This window comes from Cricetulus griseus (assembly GCF_003668045.3).
Source record: "Cricetulus griseus strain 17A/GY chromosome 1 unlocalized genomic scaffold, alternate assembly CriGri-PICRH-1.0 chr1_0, whole genome shotgun sequence".
Classification (NCBI taxonomy): Eukaryota; Metazoa; Chordata; class Mammalia; order Rodentia; family Cricetidae; genus Cricetulus; species Cricetulus griseus.
This window is the reverse complement of record NW_023276806.1, coordinates 74,222,489-74,239,986: the sequence shown is the minus strand read 5'-3', so window position 1 is coordinate 74,239,986 and position 17,498 is coordinate 74,222,489. Positions and strand designations below refer to the sequence as shown.

The 17,498-nt window shown below is 38.9% G+C and overlaps 1 long non-coding RNA gene across 2 annotated transcripts; it reads right to left on the bottom strand.

Moving 5' to 3' along the window:
• Positions 1-439: 439 nt before the first annotated feature.
• Positions 440-10,538, bottom strand: LOC118239569. Of its 2 annotated transcripts, none has more exons than XR_004772064.1 (3): positions 10,009-10,538; positions 2,083-8,313; positions 440-1,811 (listed from the first exon to the last, which is right to left on the bottom strand). It is a non-coding gene; the product is annotated as an uncharacterized LOC118239569 (long non-coding RNA). The 2 variants fall into 2 exon arrangements; XR_004772065.1 differs by having other exon boundaries at positions 10,054-10,538.
• Between the last annotated feature and the right edge of the window lie 6,960 nt (positions 10,539-17,498).

The following is a 17,498-nucleotide window of genomic DNA, read 5'->3' as shown; positions in this document are numbered from 1 at the left end:
CACTCAGCTCAAATAAGACTGGCTTGTCTGGAATTCACCATGTAGATCAGGCTGGGTTTGAATGCACAGAGGTCTTCCTGCCCATGCATCCAAAATTCTGAAAATAAAGGTGTGTGCCCCCACACCAAGAAAAGAATTCTCAGGATCAGAGAGCAAACTTACAGCAGCATGTATCTTCTTTATCCTGTCTAAGAATGGACTACTGTCAAAGACACATCTTTTCTGTGGTCACCTCAGGGATCAGCTGGCTATAGATAAAATGATCCCATTTATGTGCAGCATGAAAATCTATTTCTTCTCATCCTTCCTACTGTTCTCACTGCCAGGTTTCACGGGGAAGGTGTAAGATGACCACTGAACTCTGCAATCAGACTTTACCTATCAGTTATGCAATGTAATTTTTTCTTCAGACTGACAAAGAGAAACATGCACACAGGAGTATGTGTTTACTTGGTTTGGTTTGTTGGCAGTTTATTTGGTTGTTTGCAGTAGAGGAAGAGAGTGACACAAGAGAGTGGCTAAGGCTTTAGTATGCACCTTTGAACTCCAAGGACCTCCTGACCCCTCTGCATCCATCTTGAGTGCTGGGATTACAGGTGTGTTGCCATTACTGGTAAGAATTGGTTGAGAGTACCAAATACTTTTTTCCCTTCATTGACAAACAACTTAGTTCCAAATCTGAGTAAAATCAAGCTTACATAAAAGGCAATGCCAGGAAATACACACATTTGAGTTTGAAATAATGTAATTATTTGATCTAGTGGTAAGCTTGGAGAACTAGGGAAGAGGCAAGATCTGATGCCACTTCACAGTGGTATTAAAGCTAAAGAAATGAATACTTCACTGGAAATCTTTCAGTGGGTGGAAAAGCTTTTAAAAATAAATTTCATAGTGCTGTAGCTTGGGGCTGGAGATTGAGCAGCATAACTAAAACTTAAGGTTCAATCCTTCAAACTATGACCAACAAATGTGTCATTGATAATCATTTATACATCAGTGTAAATTTAGGGTTAAGAGCAAATTCTTCTGCAGTTCTAGGAAAGAAACCATATGAGTGTTGAGACTTCCAAAGGGAGCCAGTGTCAAAAATGGAAGAAAGAGAAGGTGTGGTATTGGCAGAATGACTCCATCATGTCAGAAGTTAATCTCCCAACCACTTTCCAGAAGAACTCATGTCTAAACCAGAAGGAAAGTGAGGAAAGGGGGCTTGTTTCTTTTCCTTGATAATACATACTTCCCAAGGGCAACTTACAAGTTGAGACAATGAATTTTATAATAACAAAAGACAGTAAGACATATTTCATTATTTTGGTACTAAGCAAAACTGAAAAGCAGGCACATTACAATCTCTTTTCAAAGAGCAAAGAAAAGAGGAAGAAGATTCCCAGACTCATTGTCACCATCATCAACTTGCCTCAAAAAGAAACATAGAGATGAAATGTTTGGGGAAGTTTGACCATGAGAGGCAAAACTGCAAATTAATATAATAGGAACCACATTGTCATAAATGGTAAAACCAATAATCATGTTGTAAAGTATGTGAAGAATTAGCTGTGTGTACAAGGATCAAAGCTATGATGTGAACAGAAGTAGGCAATATGCAGAAAGCTGGGATTATCTCCAAATGGTATATCCATACAAGTATCTGGAGGATACAGGTTTTTTTTTTTTGGTAATAAAGTAGTTTCAAATAAACTGATACTAAAAGAAGATGTGACTGATTTTAGCAATTGACGGATCCAGAAAGTCATGTGCAACTCCTTTGCTGTAGATTTCCTTTATGAAATTCAGATTCATGTCTCCCTGAAGAGCTGGAAATAAAGAAGATTAAAAAAGAAGTGAGAATTATAACCCTGCAGACCAAGGAAAGTGTATTTCCAGTCATAAATATCAGCAGGGGAAATGTCAACGCTTGAAATTAAATATCCCATTTTTAGTAAATGTAATATGACAGTAAATGTAATATATCTACTGATTAAGGGAACTTAAAAAAAGAAATCTGAGAATGGCTAGAAAAAAATTATTAGGTCAGTTACTGGTGCAATAAAACAAATCTCCATAAACTTAGCATCTTATACTCACCACAGTGTTATTGTTTCTCATGATTTGTACATGTTAGGAACATATTAGTAGTGTGGCTGGGCAGACGTGTCTCCAAGAAGGTAGAGCTGTAGCAGGTAGGGTCTGTCCAAACTTTTCTCTCTTTTCTTAGGGTCACATAGCTTTTCTGTTCAATCTCATAACATGAGGAAATGAGGCACTCCTCAGAGTGCAATAATCTCAAAGCTGTATGTTGAGTCACACCACAGGTCAATACTTCAGAATGGGACAAAATCGAAGCCAAGTCTTCTTCTATGTCCTTGCCTGAAAGGTTGTCCAATGTCACTTCTGCCACGCTTTGTTTGACTAATGTTCAACAGTGCTAGAAGCCTTTTGTGTTTCAAGAGCATGGGCTACAATTCTTCTCAATGGAAGAAGACAGCAAACATATGTGAGAATGACAGGTGGGGTAGTGTGCAGTGCAGTGAAAAAGTCAGATGGGGTAGTAGGTAGTACTGATATCAACTTCAAAGGTGCAGTCTACTAGAAACCTCCTGCTAGACTGTAGACTCACCTCTAGACTACAGCAACAATAAAAACAATAGTATAATCTTCGAAAGAACAGTGTATCTCATTTAATCCTATCTTCCCTTTATAGTTTTCAAAACTGAGCTTCAGATAGCTTTCTTAGCACCCTCAAGAGAATCCTGCAAATAGCACAGCCAGAAAATGCAGATCTATTTCCAATTCCAGTTGTTTTCAGCGACACTTGGCATCCTTTTAAAACAAGTTCATCACTAAAGTCTCATGGTCATGAAGGAAGGTCTATTACCCAACAGCACTTTTGAGTTGGAACTCAGCACTAGACTCTTTTTTTTTTTTTAAGTGGGAAATTGGAAATGTTCAGCATAGTCCTACCAGGTCTTTACCAGTTTGTATCTTCTCTCTGCACTACTCCACAGTGAAGCTTGCCTTTATTAACATCATTTCCCATCCTATATCAGTTGCAACCATTTTATTTTAACTTTGATTGATCTAATCATAACTTCTCTGACACCTAATAGTTGGCCAGCTCTCCAATTTAAAGGAGAAAAATACCATCAAGCGAGACTTCCTTCAAGTTCACTTCTTTCCATATTTGTTTGACCTTAACCCCTTCTTTTCTCTTGTCACCCTGTCTCATATGTGTCCAGAGATAAGCCCCTCCCTTTGCACGTTGGATCCCTACCCTCTTCCTGTCTGTTCCGAGAACTTTCATTCTCAATTATATCCACTTCTCTTACCTCAGACCTCTGTCTTCTGTTGACTCTTTCCCTTCCTTTTAAAAACAATTTCACATTCCTTATCCTAAAAAAAATAATCCTTCTCCAGTCTGCTCTCCACACACTTAAACTGTTTGCCTTCCCTGATCCCCTTCAACTGGAAAAGGCTTATCAAAACAGTTTACACTGGACAAATTCACCCTGTTATCTTCAACTTGCTCCATGACTCATTTTGGTTTGATTTCAGCTTCCCACTCCCTTCAAGTTTCTCAAATGACCCAGCTCTGAGTCCAGCTCTGAAACCAGGGTATAGACAGCTGCAAACTCCCTCCTTTGTGTAGAAGCCATTCCCATAGCGTTCTTCCCAGTTGGTAATAGCTAGGAATAAAGAGCTTATTTAATCAGTAAATCAGTTCTTCATTAAAAGCATTGTCATGTAGCTTAATGAAACACTTGGAACAAAAGAACATGTACTTCTTTCTGAAGTGGCTTCCAGAGTGAACATTGTATTTATATTAATCTCCACCTCTTCCACACAGTCAAATGTTTTTCTCTTAATATCTGATAATGTCAAGTTCTGGCAGAGGGTAAGAAATAGTAGGAAAGATTATAATAGCTTAGTTTATCCTAAATGTCTTTAGAATTGACAGCTATCTCCTGCTGCAGTTGGATTACACATTTACTTATGGAATGACACTTTTGTTGCTTCCAAGTTTTGTCAGTTATGAATAAGATTCCAATAAAAACATTGCCACAAAGGTTTCCAATTCCTTTGAGTGATACCAAGATACCTGAATCCCAGACCCCAATTTTTTTTATAAGTTACTACCAAAACTCCTTTCAAAGAAGCTTTAGAATTTTGTATCCTCCAAGCAAGGAATGAGGGCCCCTGTTGCTCCATAGCCCTATGTATGCTCGGGAATATCAGTCTTGACACAAATCTGATGATTCTACAATCCTTCCCCAATGCCATCCAAGGGAGGAAGAACTGGGGTCAACAGTGACCAAATTAAGGTTCTGTGTAATAAGAATGTAAGAAATAAATGAAAAATATGGATCTTCAAGCTGGATTTGGTAGACAATTCAGGTAATGCATTTTATCAACCCGCTGCAAAGCTGTCTTTGATCCTGCCCATCACTGATTGAGAGAATATTGTTCTTCCAGTGAAAAATTAATAGTTTCATTGGGTTTTGGATTACTGTTCAGTTCTTCATAACACACAGAAAATAAAGTATTGTCTCAGAGCTCTAATGTGATTGGTTTAAAGCCCTCTTCTAAAGAATTCCAGAGTCTCATATACTTCCTCTTAAGAAAAAAAAAAAGAGTTGCAAACATGTGTAAAACAACACCTGTGAATATTAAGACTGGGAGCATCAAGTAGATTTTATGTTCACCATTAGCATAGAGGGACTGTGTTGGGTAGCTAAAGTCATCTGAGAGAAGGGAACCTCAATTAAGAAAATGCCTCCATAAGATCAGGCTGTACAAAAACCTGCGGGCATTTTCTTAATTGGTGATTGATATGGAAGGACCCAGCCCATTATGAGTGGAGCCATCCCTGGACTGGCAGTTCTGAGTTCTACAGGAGGGAAAGGAAAAAAACAAAACAAAACAAAACAAAACAAAACAAAACATGAGAAGCAAGTCAGTAAGCAGCACCCCTTCCTGGCCTCTGCATCAGCTCCTGCCTCCAGGTTCCTGCCCTGCTTGAGTTCCTATTGTGACTTCCTTCACTGATAAACAATGATGTGATCAAATAAATCCTTTCCTCCCCAAGTTTCTTTGTTCATGGTATTCATCAAGGCAACAGTAACCCTAACTAACACAGGGACATAGTTACTCTGAGCTTTAAAAGAAGTTTTATATTTAACTATCAAGTTTAATTAAATAAAGGTACTCTATAGCAACCTAATATCCCAGAATTAAAAGATTCATTGAAAACTGACAGTACTATGAAACAGAGTCCCTGGGTCCAGTGAGTTTGATGACCTTCTCTGTTTCACAATAGTCACAAAAGAAGGATTAGATCAGGCATGACTGCTCTACCTGCTATACCTAGGCACATCACCCATCTCCAGAGCCTTTAATCAAAACTCACTGAGGCACAAGGGCCCATTGGCTGATCCATCATCGCCACTGTCCTTACTGAGAAGGTTCTGGGTTGATTTAATAACTTAAGGCTTTGTGTGTTGGCTTAGCCTCCCTGAGCTTTTCTGAAGGAAGAATCATTCAGTCCAGTCATGTGTGACATTATAACACAGTTGGACAATCACCCAATGGAGATACAAATACAAAACTGCAGAGAAAATAGTTAAATCATAAAAAGAAAAATACAATTGTGTCATTTAGAAATACCAATTGTTAACATTTTGAAGTTTTATTTCCAATAATACTTGTAGTTTTGTACAGATTTGAAAGTTTTTTCCTAAGGTAGGGCACCGCTGGTCCTGACAGGTAAGAAGCAGGCAGGCCCTAACTGGTGAGAGCTGTACCAGAGGCACCTCTGAGTCCTGTCAGCTTTGGGGCCACCGGGACTGGCGGGACTAAGGCAGATGTGGGTGAGGGTCCCACTATCGGTTGTGGCAACCAGGGTCAGTGGTCTTGGTGACCAAAGGGGCTCTTGGGTGAAAGCTCCTTTGACAGGAACTGTGAGTGGTCCTAGCAGTCTCTCCAAAATAACCACAAAGAGACTTAATATTAACTACAAATGCTCAGCTGATAGCTTAGGCTTGTTTTTACCTAGCTCTTATAACTTAAACTAACCCATTTTTATTAATCTATGTGCTGCCATATGGCTCATGACTTGCACATGTCCCTACTCCTCTGATGCCATCCTCTTTCATAGCATTCTTTCTGCCCTCCAAATCTTGACTAGCCATCAGGTTTTTATTAACAATGAGAGTAATGCATATTTGTAGTATAGAGTTATTGTTCCACAGCAAGGTTCTGACGCAGAAACAGCTGGATGACTGAGATATGTTTCTGTGAGAAGATTTTAATCATTTAATCTGTTCTCAGTCACAGAAACCAAAAGAAAGGAATTGAAAAGAAAAAAAAAGGAGCGAGCTGAATAAGAGGCTGGTGAGTCCAGTATACAAGCACCTTTTATCCTGAATACAGTATCTCTCTAAGATATAATAGTAGATCCTTGATGTTGAAGATATTCTTAACAACTTTGACAATTCAAGGTATGTTTTCCTAGGTACCAAAGTATGGATATAAATGGCTTTTTCCAAGTAGGACTTAAGATGGCAATAGCTCCCAGGGAGCAGCTCCGAGGAGCCTGAGAGACCCATGGAGGCTCTGAAGAGAGAAGTGGTGGTGGCAGAAGAGTTTACAGAGCCCACAGTATCTCTAGAATCTCTAGAACAACTAAAAACATCAGGTCTTATGGGAAGATGCTTTTAAAATGTGGACTCACAAAATTGGACAGAAAGATGGTTGAGCAGAGACATACCCGAGGCAGAGAATGGTGAAACTAGAGTCATTGCCCTCAAGGGTATGGGAGCAACATGGGAGCTTAGCCACAATAATGAACATGTTGTTACTGAATAGGGCCTGCCCTATGCTCTTGGGCTGGCCCTTACCATGGAGTCACTGCTGCTTCAGGCCATGCTGCTCACCCTGCTGGGAGAAGGAGAGTGTGGGACCAAGTCACTGCCAATGGGTTGCAAGCACAATGATGCACGGTGACACCAAGGACAGGTGTGTGTGTGATGAATTGGAACTCACAGGGATCCTGCCGGCAGACACATTGCCTAACAACAAGATCATCCTGAATCTGAGAAAGTCCAAACAATGATCCAGTATTTATGGTGCTTCAGAAACCAGAAAGTTTGAATCACACCAATGACTTGCTGCAATGAATATTTGCATGTATATATAGTGACACACTGAAGTTTCCAATACCATTTCAATAAACAAATATGTGATGAAGAGGTGGGAAAGATGTTGGAACAGAGTGGCCTGTGTGCTGTGGAGAGAGTTGGAACTAGAGTCACCACAGTGGTGACAGGTGTAGAAGACTGGGGTGGAGAGGGAAGCTTGTTGTTGCTGAGTAGGTTGGGCAGGGTGCTGTGCAACAACCTGGAGCCTGTCTGAATACACTGCCCAGCCTCACCATTGCTCTGGCTCTCAGCAACAAATGACAAGATGTCTGAGATGGAGAATGGTTCATTTTCTTAATTGGGCCTTCTTGAAAGATCTCCATGGTCCTGCTGCCCCTGGATACCATGTTTATATATACCGGGTCTGTGCCACAGCAGGAAGCCATGTTGATGTCTGTGGTGGTAATGGTGGAGGTTCATGTTGATACCCATGGTCCCTGTTGCCGCATGTTGGTGTCTGTGGCCTGTGCTGCTACCTGAGACTATGTTGTTGTTTGTGGTCCATTTTCCTGTTGGAGGACAAATGGATGCCCTCACCAGGCTTCTGCCTGAGGCCATGTTGATGTCTGTGACCTAGGCTGCCAGATAGGGCCATAATGGTATCCGTGGTCCATACTTCAGCTGAGGGTTGTGTCGATGTATGTGGTCCTTACTGCCACAGGAGACCATGCTGAGGTCCATGGTCCACGCTGAAGCTGGAGGGCATATGGATGTCCATGGTCCATGCTGTCACCAGATACCATGAGGAAGTTCATGATCTGTGCTCCCACTGGCTATAAATGTCAAGGAAGCTTCTTTTGCAGTGACATTGATGACTGAAGATTCAGTTGACAATGAGAGACTCAGAAGGCTTCTGTGATAACTCTTACCTGCTCCCCACCAAGGAATAGTCTAGACTGGAAGTCACTGAAGAGAACTCTTATAAATTGTGATGGGAATGCTTAAGTGTAGCTCTTCACAGTTGATGGCTTCTGGCAGGAGTGTGGTTGGGGAAGTTTGACCATGCTCCAATGAGTATATGATCTACACAAATTGGACTTGAAATATATATATATATATTCTTTTTTGCTTCTTATTTTTCTTCAGGGATGTCACAAGTGTGTAGGTGGTAGACCTGAGGGACCTAGGAAGTGAATGTGATTGGGGTACATTGTGTGAAATTCCCAAATAATCAATAAAAATATTATGTTGGGAAAAAGGTTTTCCTTACAATACTACTATAGGCTTTGTGTTTATTCAACAGACATGTAGACTTTATATGTTGTAGTCTTATACCCATCTTGCTTTCTTCTCTCATGGTATACTATTTTTTTGGTTGTGAGCCTAGCCTTTAACGGCTGAGACATCTCTCCAGCCCATGGTATACTATTTTTTAAATTGCATAATTCACTGCATGAGATCAGGGCAGAATATTTTTTTGACTTCACCTTCAAACTTTTGATCTCTCACCATGCATAGCACTAGTGTTCAATTGCACAAGTGACAAGAAATGATTGATTGTAGGCAAGCATTCTTTTAGAGAAAAAGAGCTGCACACCTTATGAATGTAAGGAATTTGACACTAAGTGTACAAGAGTCTCATCCACATAAATAGGACACTGTTTTGACAACTTCCTTTCACTTGAATTATTATGTCCAGTTAAACAATAATAAAGAATTTTTCATGTGATTGCTAAATTTTTCATGTAATTTCACTGCAGAGAGAGACTTTCATGAAGCAAGAATGTGTGTTGCTCTTACAAGTGTTACATTGTGTGGAGAATTTCATATGCAGAATTTGACCTCTAGAAAGCAAGGCAATGGCTTGGCCTTTGACCTTTATCAAACTGTGGTTGTTAAAATGCCACATTGAAATTCTCCAGTAAATTTGTGCATGTTATGATAGCCACAACAAGAAATGGAAGGAAATGTTAAAATATGAAGATGGCTTTTCAAAATCATTCTAAGTGAACAAATTATTATAAGGGATTCATTTATTGTATAACACGGTATATGTGAAATATTCCTGACCAATTAAACATGAATTACATGGATAAATGTATAAGTAAATAAGGATAATAAAGGCCTAATCAACATTTTTTTTTAAAGCTGGATCTGATGCATATATGTAGACATGTTCCCTGGTACATGGTACAAGGGCCGGGGCAGACTTTTAAAAGATTACACATTGAGTCATGTAAAACAGCTGGAAGGAGCTGGAGGTGTAGTCAGAGGTAGACTATTTGCATACTACATGTGAGTTTCTATCCCTATCACAGAAAAAAATAAACACCTCTCTGTTAAAAATTTTAAAATAAGCATAATTTTCTGATCCAAATATAATGAAAATAGAAGTTAATTCTGAGAGACAAAAATGTCATTCCACTTAAACATAGATTTGTTTACTTAAACTTCAAATCTTGATTCTCCATCATAAAAGCTTTCAGATTAAAAAACTATACAAAAAAGCAAAATATCTAAAAATATCTTGACACTAAAAATATCAAAAAAGATAATGGGACCCCATATATTGACTTTGGACACACACCATAGAAAAGAAGAAAAGTAGCTGTAATAATAAACACAGAAATGAATGAGTCAGAACAAACACATGTGAAAATACACAGATAAGATTAAACATAACCGTGGAATTAATTAAAACAAAGCAAATAAAAAACAGTGAGTTCTAAAAGTTTTTAAAACCAATAAAATCAATGAATTAAATTCCCAATGTTATAATCAAAAAGAAACTGGAAATTATATGCAAAATATACGTCAAAAAACAGATTAATCTTTGCTCAGTTGACTTCAGCATGAAGTTCCTGGTTTTTATACTCACTTTTCCCCCCATCATCACTGAGTATGTGTAAACACATGTACATACATGTCTTCAATATGGGTCTCTTGCTTTCATCTTGCTGACCTGTACACATGGTGGTCAGTGCTGTAGTCTGACTTCATTCCTGAGCACACACATACTCCTTTCTCTGTGGGACATCTCCACCCATGTATGGGTGGGTGGAGGAGCTGACGGAAATGATCCTACAGATAGGATCATGGGTGTGACTTTTAGATATTACACAGCATGGCATGCTCATTCCAAAGGAATGGTCTCAAATTTTCTTAGACAATAAAAGCACGTTTCAACTATTTTAGGCAAGGTTACATTTATGCCCCCCAAATTACTCTGAGTTCCCACCGACAAGTTTTCCATATTATTTTGTGATGTCCTCAATGCTACTAATAAAATTACGTGCACTTGGGGCCAACAAGATAGCTCAGAAGTTAGGAACATCTGCTGCTCTTGCAGGGGACTTAGGTTCAGCTTTCAGTACCCATATAACTGTTTTTAACTTCAGATCCAGGAAATCCAACACTTGACTGGTCTCTGAGGGCACCAGGCACACATGTTGTACACATACATGCATGGAGTCAAAACATTCATTCCTATAAGACAAAAATATATTTCTTTTTTTTTTTTCAGAAAGTATATGTGTTGACAGAGTCTCACTATGTAACCGTGGCTGTACTGGAGCTCACTATATAGATCAGGCTGGCTTAAAGTCACAGAGATCCTCTGACTCTGAAGTGCTGGACTTAAAGGTATGTACAACCACACTAGGCTAAGTCTTTTTATTTTTTTTAAATTATATATATATATATATACATATATATATATACTGACTTGTATATATATATAATATATATATATATTATATATATATACTGACTGATATATATATATCAGTACAAGTCAGTATACCCATTACCTCACACGTTAGTAACTTTTCTGTGTGCTCTGGAAGGCTGTTTTCTCAGCTAATTTTCAATACCTACAGAAGACTGACATTGAAAACTCTAAACACATGAGACAAACTGTTGTGATAATTCCAGTAAGTTTCTGTATTAATAGATTATATACATGATAGACTCTAATTGGAGACCAGAAAATAATTTTAGTGATAAGTGTAACTCTTTGCTAAAACAAAAACAAAAACAAAAACAAAAAAAAACCTCAAATTCAAGCTAGGAGATAGTGATGGATGCCTTTAATCCCAGCATTCAGTAAGCAGAGACAGGCAGATCTCTGTGAATTGGAGGCCAGCCTGGTATACTGGGAGAATTCCAGGACAGCCTCTAAAGCTGAAACTGCCTTGAAAATCAGAACAAAAAAATCTCGGATTCTTTTTTTTTTTTTCATTTTTTAGATATCTTTTTTTGTTTTATTTAGTTTTCCCTCATACAATACATCCCAACCACAACCTCTCCTCCCTCCACTCATTCAATATACCCCTGCTCCCCTCTCCCCTGCCCTGCCCCCAGATCTACTGCTTCTCCATTTCCTTTTTAAAAAAGAGCAGACCTCTCAGTGATATCAACCGAGCATGGCATAATGAGACTCAATAAGACTAAACACAAACCTTCATATGCAGGCTGAATAAGGCAAACCCATAGGAGGAAATGGGTCCTAAGAACAGGCAAAAGAGTCAGAGTCACCTCCACTCCCACTGTTAGGAGTCCCACAGAAACCTCAAGCTAAACAATTATAGCATGTTTGTAGCTAAGACTCATGCAGGCCCTGTGGTTGTCATTTCTGTCTCTGTGAGCCCCTATGAGCACTGATTAGTTGATTCTGTGGGCCCTGTTTTCCTGGTGTCCTCCATCTCTCTGTCTTCTACAATTCTTCCTCTCCATCTTCTGCAGGGTTCCCCAAGCTCTGCTTAATGTTTGGCTGTGGATCTCTGCATCTGCTCCCAGTTGGAGGAAACCTCTCTGATGATGATTAAGTTAGGCACCTATTTATGAATATAGAAGCGTAGATCTCAGATTTGTAACACTGATATAGTTCATTTGCAGAAACAAAAGTGCTTTAAATAACAATGGGTGATTGCTAATTATGTATTTATTTGAGGCATGGGGACACAATTCAGCAGGTCCTTTCCTTCTTTGGAATATAATTTTTCCTTTTCTTGAAATAATAATCCTAGCTATGTAAGAACAGACATCATGCTTCCTATGGTCTCTTGGCAGTGTGCACTTGCCCTGTGAGCATGGATCAGCCCCGGAGCCAACAGGCAAGTTCACAGTGATACCAAGGATTTGGCTGTGAGAAGAAAGCAAGAATCTTAAGAGTTTCCACATGTTTTTACAACATTATAACCCTATTCTCACATGAGCTGTGAACACTTTGAGGCAGGATCTGCCTATGTAAACCAGATTGACCTGAAGCCTATGGATCCTTGTTCCTCAGTCTCCCCAGTGCCACAGTATAAACCACCCCACTTGGCTGTTTTCTGTGAGCTTAAAATAAAATAAAATAAGAATAAAAAACTTAAAAGACCTTTCCAAATATGAAATAGAAAGATAAGTGGAGACCTTGTATAGTACTTCAAAAGAATGCCCATCCTATCCATCTGCCCTCCTTCCTCCGTTGCTAAGATCCCCAGCATTCTCTCTGGATTTCTACACTTAAGAGCAATGGTAGGGTGTGACCTTTAAGGAAACAGGATACCTCCACATCCCAGGCATCTGTGAACTAGAAGGAGACCACATTTCCTCACAATACTGCAAAAGTGCTAAAAAGTGCTTCTTTTGAGGGACTCTGCACCATGCCACACAGAGCAGAAGGTCTATAATGAGAAACCAGAACAAGCTGCGCTCTCTTCATGTTGTGTCCTCACTACTTCCAAGCAAAGCAACAGTAACACAACCTTGATGACATTGCAGAACTTGGGGAGTGACAGCATGGTACTTCCAGCTGCTTCCATTGACAGTGATGTTGCTATGTCAAATTCCTTTCAAAGTGGAATGGTTGCTGACATTTTGTTGCCAGTAGTTTACTTAATTGCATTTTTTTTCAGGAACATATTAATAGAATGGATGTGAAAATCTCTAGAACAGTTGCTGGCATCAAAGGGCCAGTTCAGAACTATGCATTTTATAAAGAATAACTGATTGTTGTATTACTGTGAAAATCCTTCTTTACGTTTTAAGCTGTTGTAGTTACCAGCATATTTCAAAACATCAGCTGTGCTGTTCCACACCAGTAAATATAATAAAGAGGCCGAGGCAGGAGGATCACAAATTTACCCAGAGTCCACTTGTTGCTTGAGGAGATGGCTCATTGAGTGCTTGCTCTGCAAGTGTGAGAACTAGCGTTGAATTCTCGCAACCCAGACACCAAGGCACACGTCTGTAATCCCAGGGCCTTCATAGCATCCTGGAAGAGAGGGACAGAAAAATCCCTGCAGGGTGATATGTGTAGCAGGAAAAAAAACAAAAAACAAAAAAACCCCAAGAGTTGACTTCTATTCCTATGACTAAGAGAGTTGGCTGCTGAGAGTCCAGGCTTCGTAAGAGTATAAGAATTTTACCTCACCAAACGATTCTGACAATATGAAATATGACATGTTAGGCTGCTAGCATGTGTGGTTACTCTTTCCTCACTTCAAATCTTATAGGAAACTAAAATACTTTTAAGTAAATTATTACCTAGTATGCAAACTTCATAAAATGTAATTTAAATAAATTTAAATTACAACTATTTCTAAGTATTTTTGAAACACAATGTAGATTTGCATAAAAATTATATGGACCCCAAATCTGTATGAGCACCAATACTTAAGGAATGTAGTCCCATATCTACCAAATCTAAACACTGAGGAAGAAGTAACAACTAAAGCATAGCTCCACAGGGAAGAGAATGTGGCTTGCCTGACTTATAGCTTGTTGATAAATGGCTGAGTGTCAATATTAACAATTTTACTGAGACAAACATGCTATAGGAAGAAAAACACAAAGAGTATTAGCTATACTATGCCTCTGTCTCCCAGGACAGAGCAGATACTGAAAATTCCCCCTGTTGCTGCAAAACCATCAGATGACAGAGAGGGACTTGCCAAGGTGAGCGGCTATCTCTGAGACATGACTCAGGGTTCCTGGGCAGACTCGGGTGCCCCTCCCATGTCACTAATAACAGAAATTACAGAATACTTTATCCTTGAGGTCAGAAGTTCTAAATATGGGTGTCCTTCAGAGTTTTAAAATACTTAAAATTACCAACGTCTAAACCCTACCCCAGAATGACTGCACAAAGATATTTGTGGTCCGGGCAGAGTATGTGTGAAAATTTGAAATTCCAGTAAATGTCAGTCTCTCTCCTCTCCCACCTACCCTCCTCAAAGCTATCACTTAAAACCATTTCCAAGTGTATTCTTAATTTAGTATGAACCACTGGACAAAAATTTTGAGAGAGGAGAGGGAAAAGTCTGTCAGCACAACTACAGAAAGATTCAAGTGTGAACTGCATAAAAGAATGAACCATGTTGTCATATATGAGGTCTAGCAGGGACTTATGAAAAATAAAGCATGTTTTAGAAGTGGGCAAAGTACACAAGCTGCCAGCTAACCTTTTGAGTTTTTACAAAGAAATTGCAAAACAGGAAATTTTTGTAATGGGATTAAAGACTTCCAAAAATTAGTAAGTGGCGGAAAAAAAATATATATATGGTTTTTCGAGACAGGGTTTCTCTGTGTAGCTTTGGAGCCTATCCTGGCATTTGCTCTGGAGACCAGGCTGGCCTCGAACTCACAGAGATCTGCCTGCCTCTGCCTCCCAAGTGCTGGGATTAAAGGTGTGCACCGCCAATGCCCGGCAGAAAATATTTAAGTCAAGGAGAAAATTGCAAAATGATCCTGTATCTCTAAGTGGGCAATTAATATGCAGAGATGTAAGTAATATTTCAGATGCTTTCACAGATCCTGTGGTACATATGCATCCAGATGACACCACTGTTTGATAGAATTAGGTGAAAACAAATAAGAGCCAGCCTTATTCCATGGATAGACTCAGCAGGGTCTGGTTGCTTTGTCAAAATCATATAACCAGGGCCCAGAATGCTATGCTTAGTCATGTTTTTCAAATGCTAAATATTCCATCACATTTTTGCTGTCCCTGGAAATCAAATAGAATTCTATCTATTATAACACAGTGACTGCCTTTCCACCCCAACAATGGCAGTATAGGAATCTTACCCTTGTCACAGAAAAACAAATTTCCTAGCTCCATCACCAGACTGTAGAAGATCCCTTATTGTCGGTGTTGTCAGTGCAACAAATACCTGACATAAATCAACCTAAAAGAGAAAAGTTTCTTTTCTAATAATAAAAGTTTCTTTTCTAGGTTTATTTTATTTTATGGATTTAAAAAAATAACTATGTTTAAGATAGCAGACAATGGCGTGGATTTTGTTATTGCATTTTCATACATGTGAGTCATTTTTGTTGTATTTGATTTGCTGCTCTTATTTCCCTAGCTTCTTAAAGTAGAGGCAAAGATTATTGATTTCTGATCTTTTCTGCTTTCAACTTAAAATTATAAATTTAACTGTAAGCACCGGCCACACTATGTCGTTTATTTCCAACTTAAATTGCTATGCTTAGAGAATACATTGAGTGCTTTTGAAATCCATTTCAGCGTGTTGGAAATTTTCTATATTGGGTCAATTCTGAGAGTGTGTAGTGCCCTCAGAAGACTGTGGACTCTGCTGTTGAGTAAAGTTTCTCTACCCATCAGTTTAAGTTGTTTTTTTGTTTTGTTTTGGTTTCGTTTTGTATGCTATATCTATACTGTTTTTATTTTAATTGCTGCTTACTGAGGATGGAGTATAGAATTTGCTAAGTCTAATTTTAAAATTTCCCCTTTTCTTAAACATTTTTGTGAGCTTTTAAAAAAGCTATTACATTTTTGTATTAGGGGGATGGGAGGCACATACATTGCATGGCTTTACGCATGCCAAGGCCAGAGAACAACTTGTGAGAGTCAGTTTTCTCCTCCACCATGACTGAACTCCAGTCCTCAGACTTGGCAGCTGGAACTTTACCCACTGAGCCATCTTGCCAGGCCCTCTGTAATTGGGGGATTCTTTAGGTGTTTATAACCTACGATTGTCAAATCTTCTTGGAACAAGGGAAACTTTACCAGCAGGAGACATCTCTGCTTTGACAGATGTTAATACAACTGCCTCTGTTTCCTTTTGCTTTCAAGATATTTTCATGTAGGAAGCACAGCCAGAGCTTTAATTCATGATATAACTGGCGATCTTTGCCTTTTAATTGAGATATTTAGCTTATCATCAATTACATTTATAGCCTGATTTATATTTTTCTTATACTTTGCTCCTTTTGTTCCTCTTTTTCTTTTATTTCCTTTGTTATGGTAAACATTAGTAATGTATCCTATTGTTTTCTTTTTTGATTATATATACACACATATGAATATATGTAATTGTTAATTGACTTACTATTTTCACTTAACACTTGAAAACTTTTATTAAAACATACTGATCCTAGCTATCAGTGGGATTTGGTGTGGCATTTGCATTCATGCATTAAGAATGTACTGATCAAATGCAACCTCTTTCCTTTTGTATGTCATTCCTTATTGCCTTCTGGCATCCACTGTATTTGAGAGTCACATTTTTCTTTTCTGTTGTAGATTGTTTGCCTACCCTTCGAAATCCATGTTAAATCCTTGGCACTTAATGTGATGGTATTAAGAGATGAGGCCTTTGGGAGATAATTAGTTCACAATGCTAGAGATCTTGTGAATGAGATCAGTATCCTTTGGGAAACAGAACCAGAGAACACTCCAGAATTCCTTCCTTCAGTGGAAGCACACAAGTAAGCAACTGCACCCTCAAAGCAGGACCACACTAGAGCTGACTCTCATTTCTGCCTCCCTTTCTAGTTCCTAGAATCTGACTGTGTTCCTTGGCTTGTAACTCTTCGTCCATGTTTATGTGCAATATAACATCTTCAGTTCTCTCTGACCATCATCTGTCCATCTGCCACATTTGAGGCATTCTTATCATTACATTGATCTGACAGATATCCCATAATAATCTTTATGTTTAAAAACTGACCAGGGCCTGGGATATAGCTCAGTTGAAAGCACAAGGACTTGAGTTCCATCTGTAGAAAACACACACACTCACAAACTGTAGTGGCATACACTTGAGTCCTTTGCTGAAGAGCTGGAAACAAATGGACCCAGCATTTCACTGGCCTGTCAACCTGTTCTACTTGTTGAACTACAGGCCAGTCAGAAATCCTGTTGCAAAAAAAAAAAAAAATGTGAGTGATCCCTGTGACACAATGAAGGTTTTTCTTAGGCCTACACATGCATACTCTCTCTCACACACACATAAACACACACACACACACATTCACACACATTCACACACACACACACACACACACACACACACACACAAAGAGAGGAGGGGAGGGAGGGAAGGAGAGTATTAATATTTCTAATCCCTTCCAAAG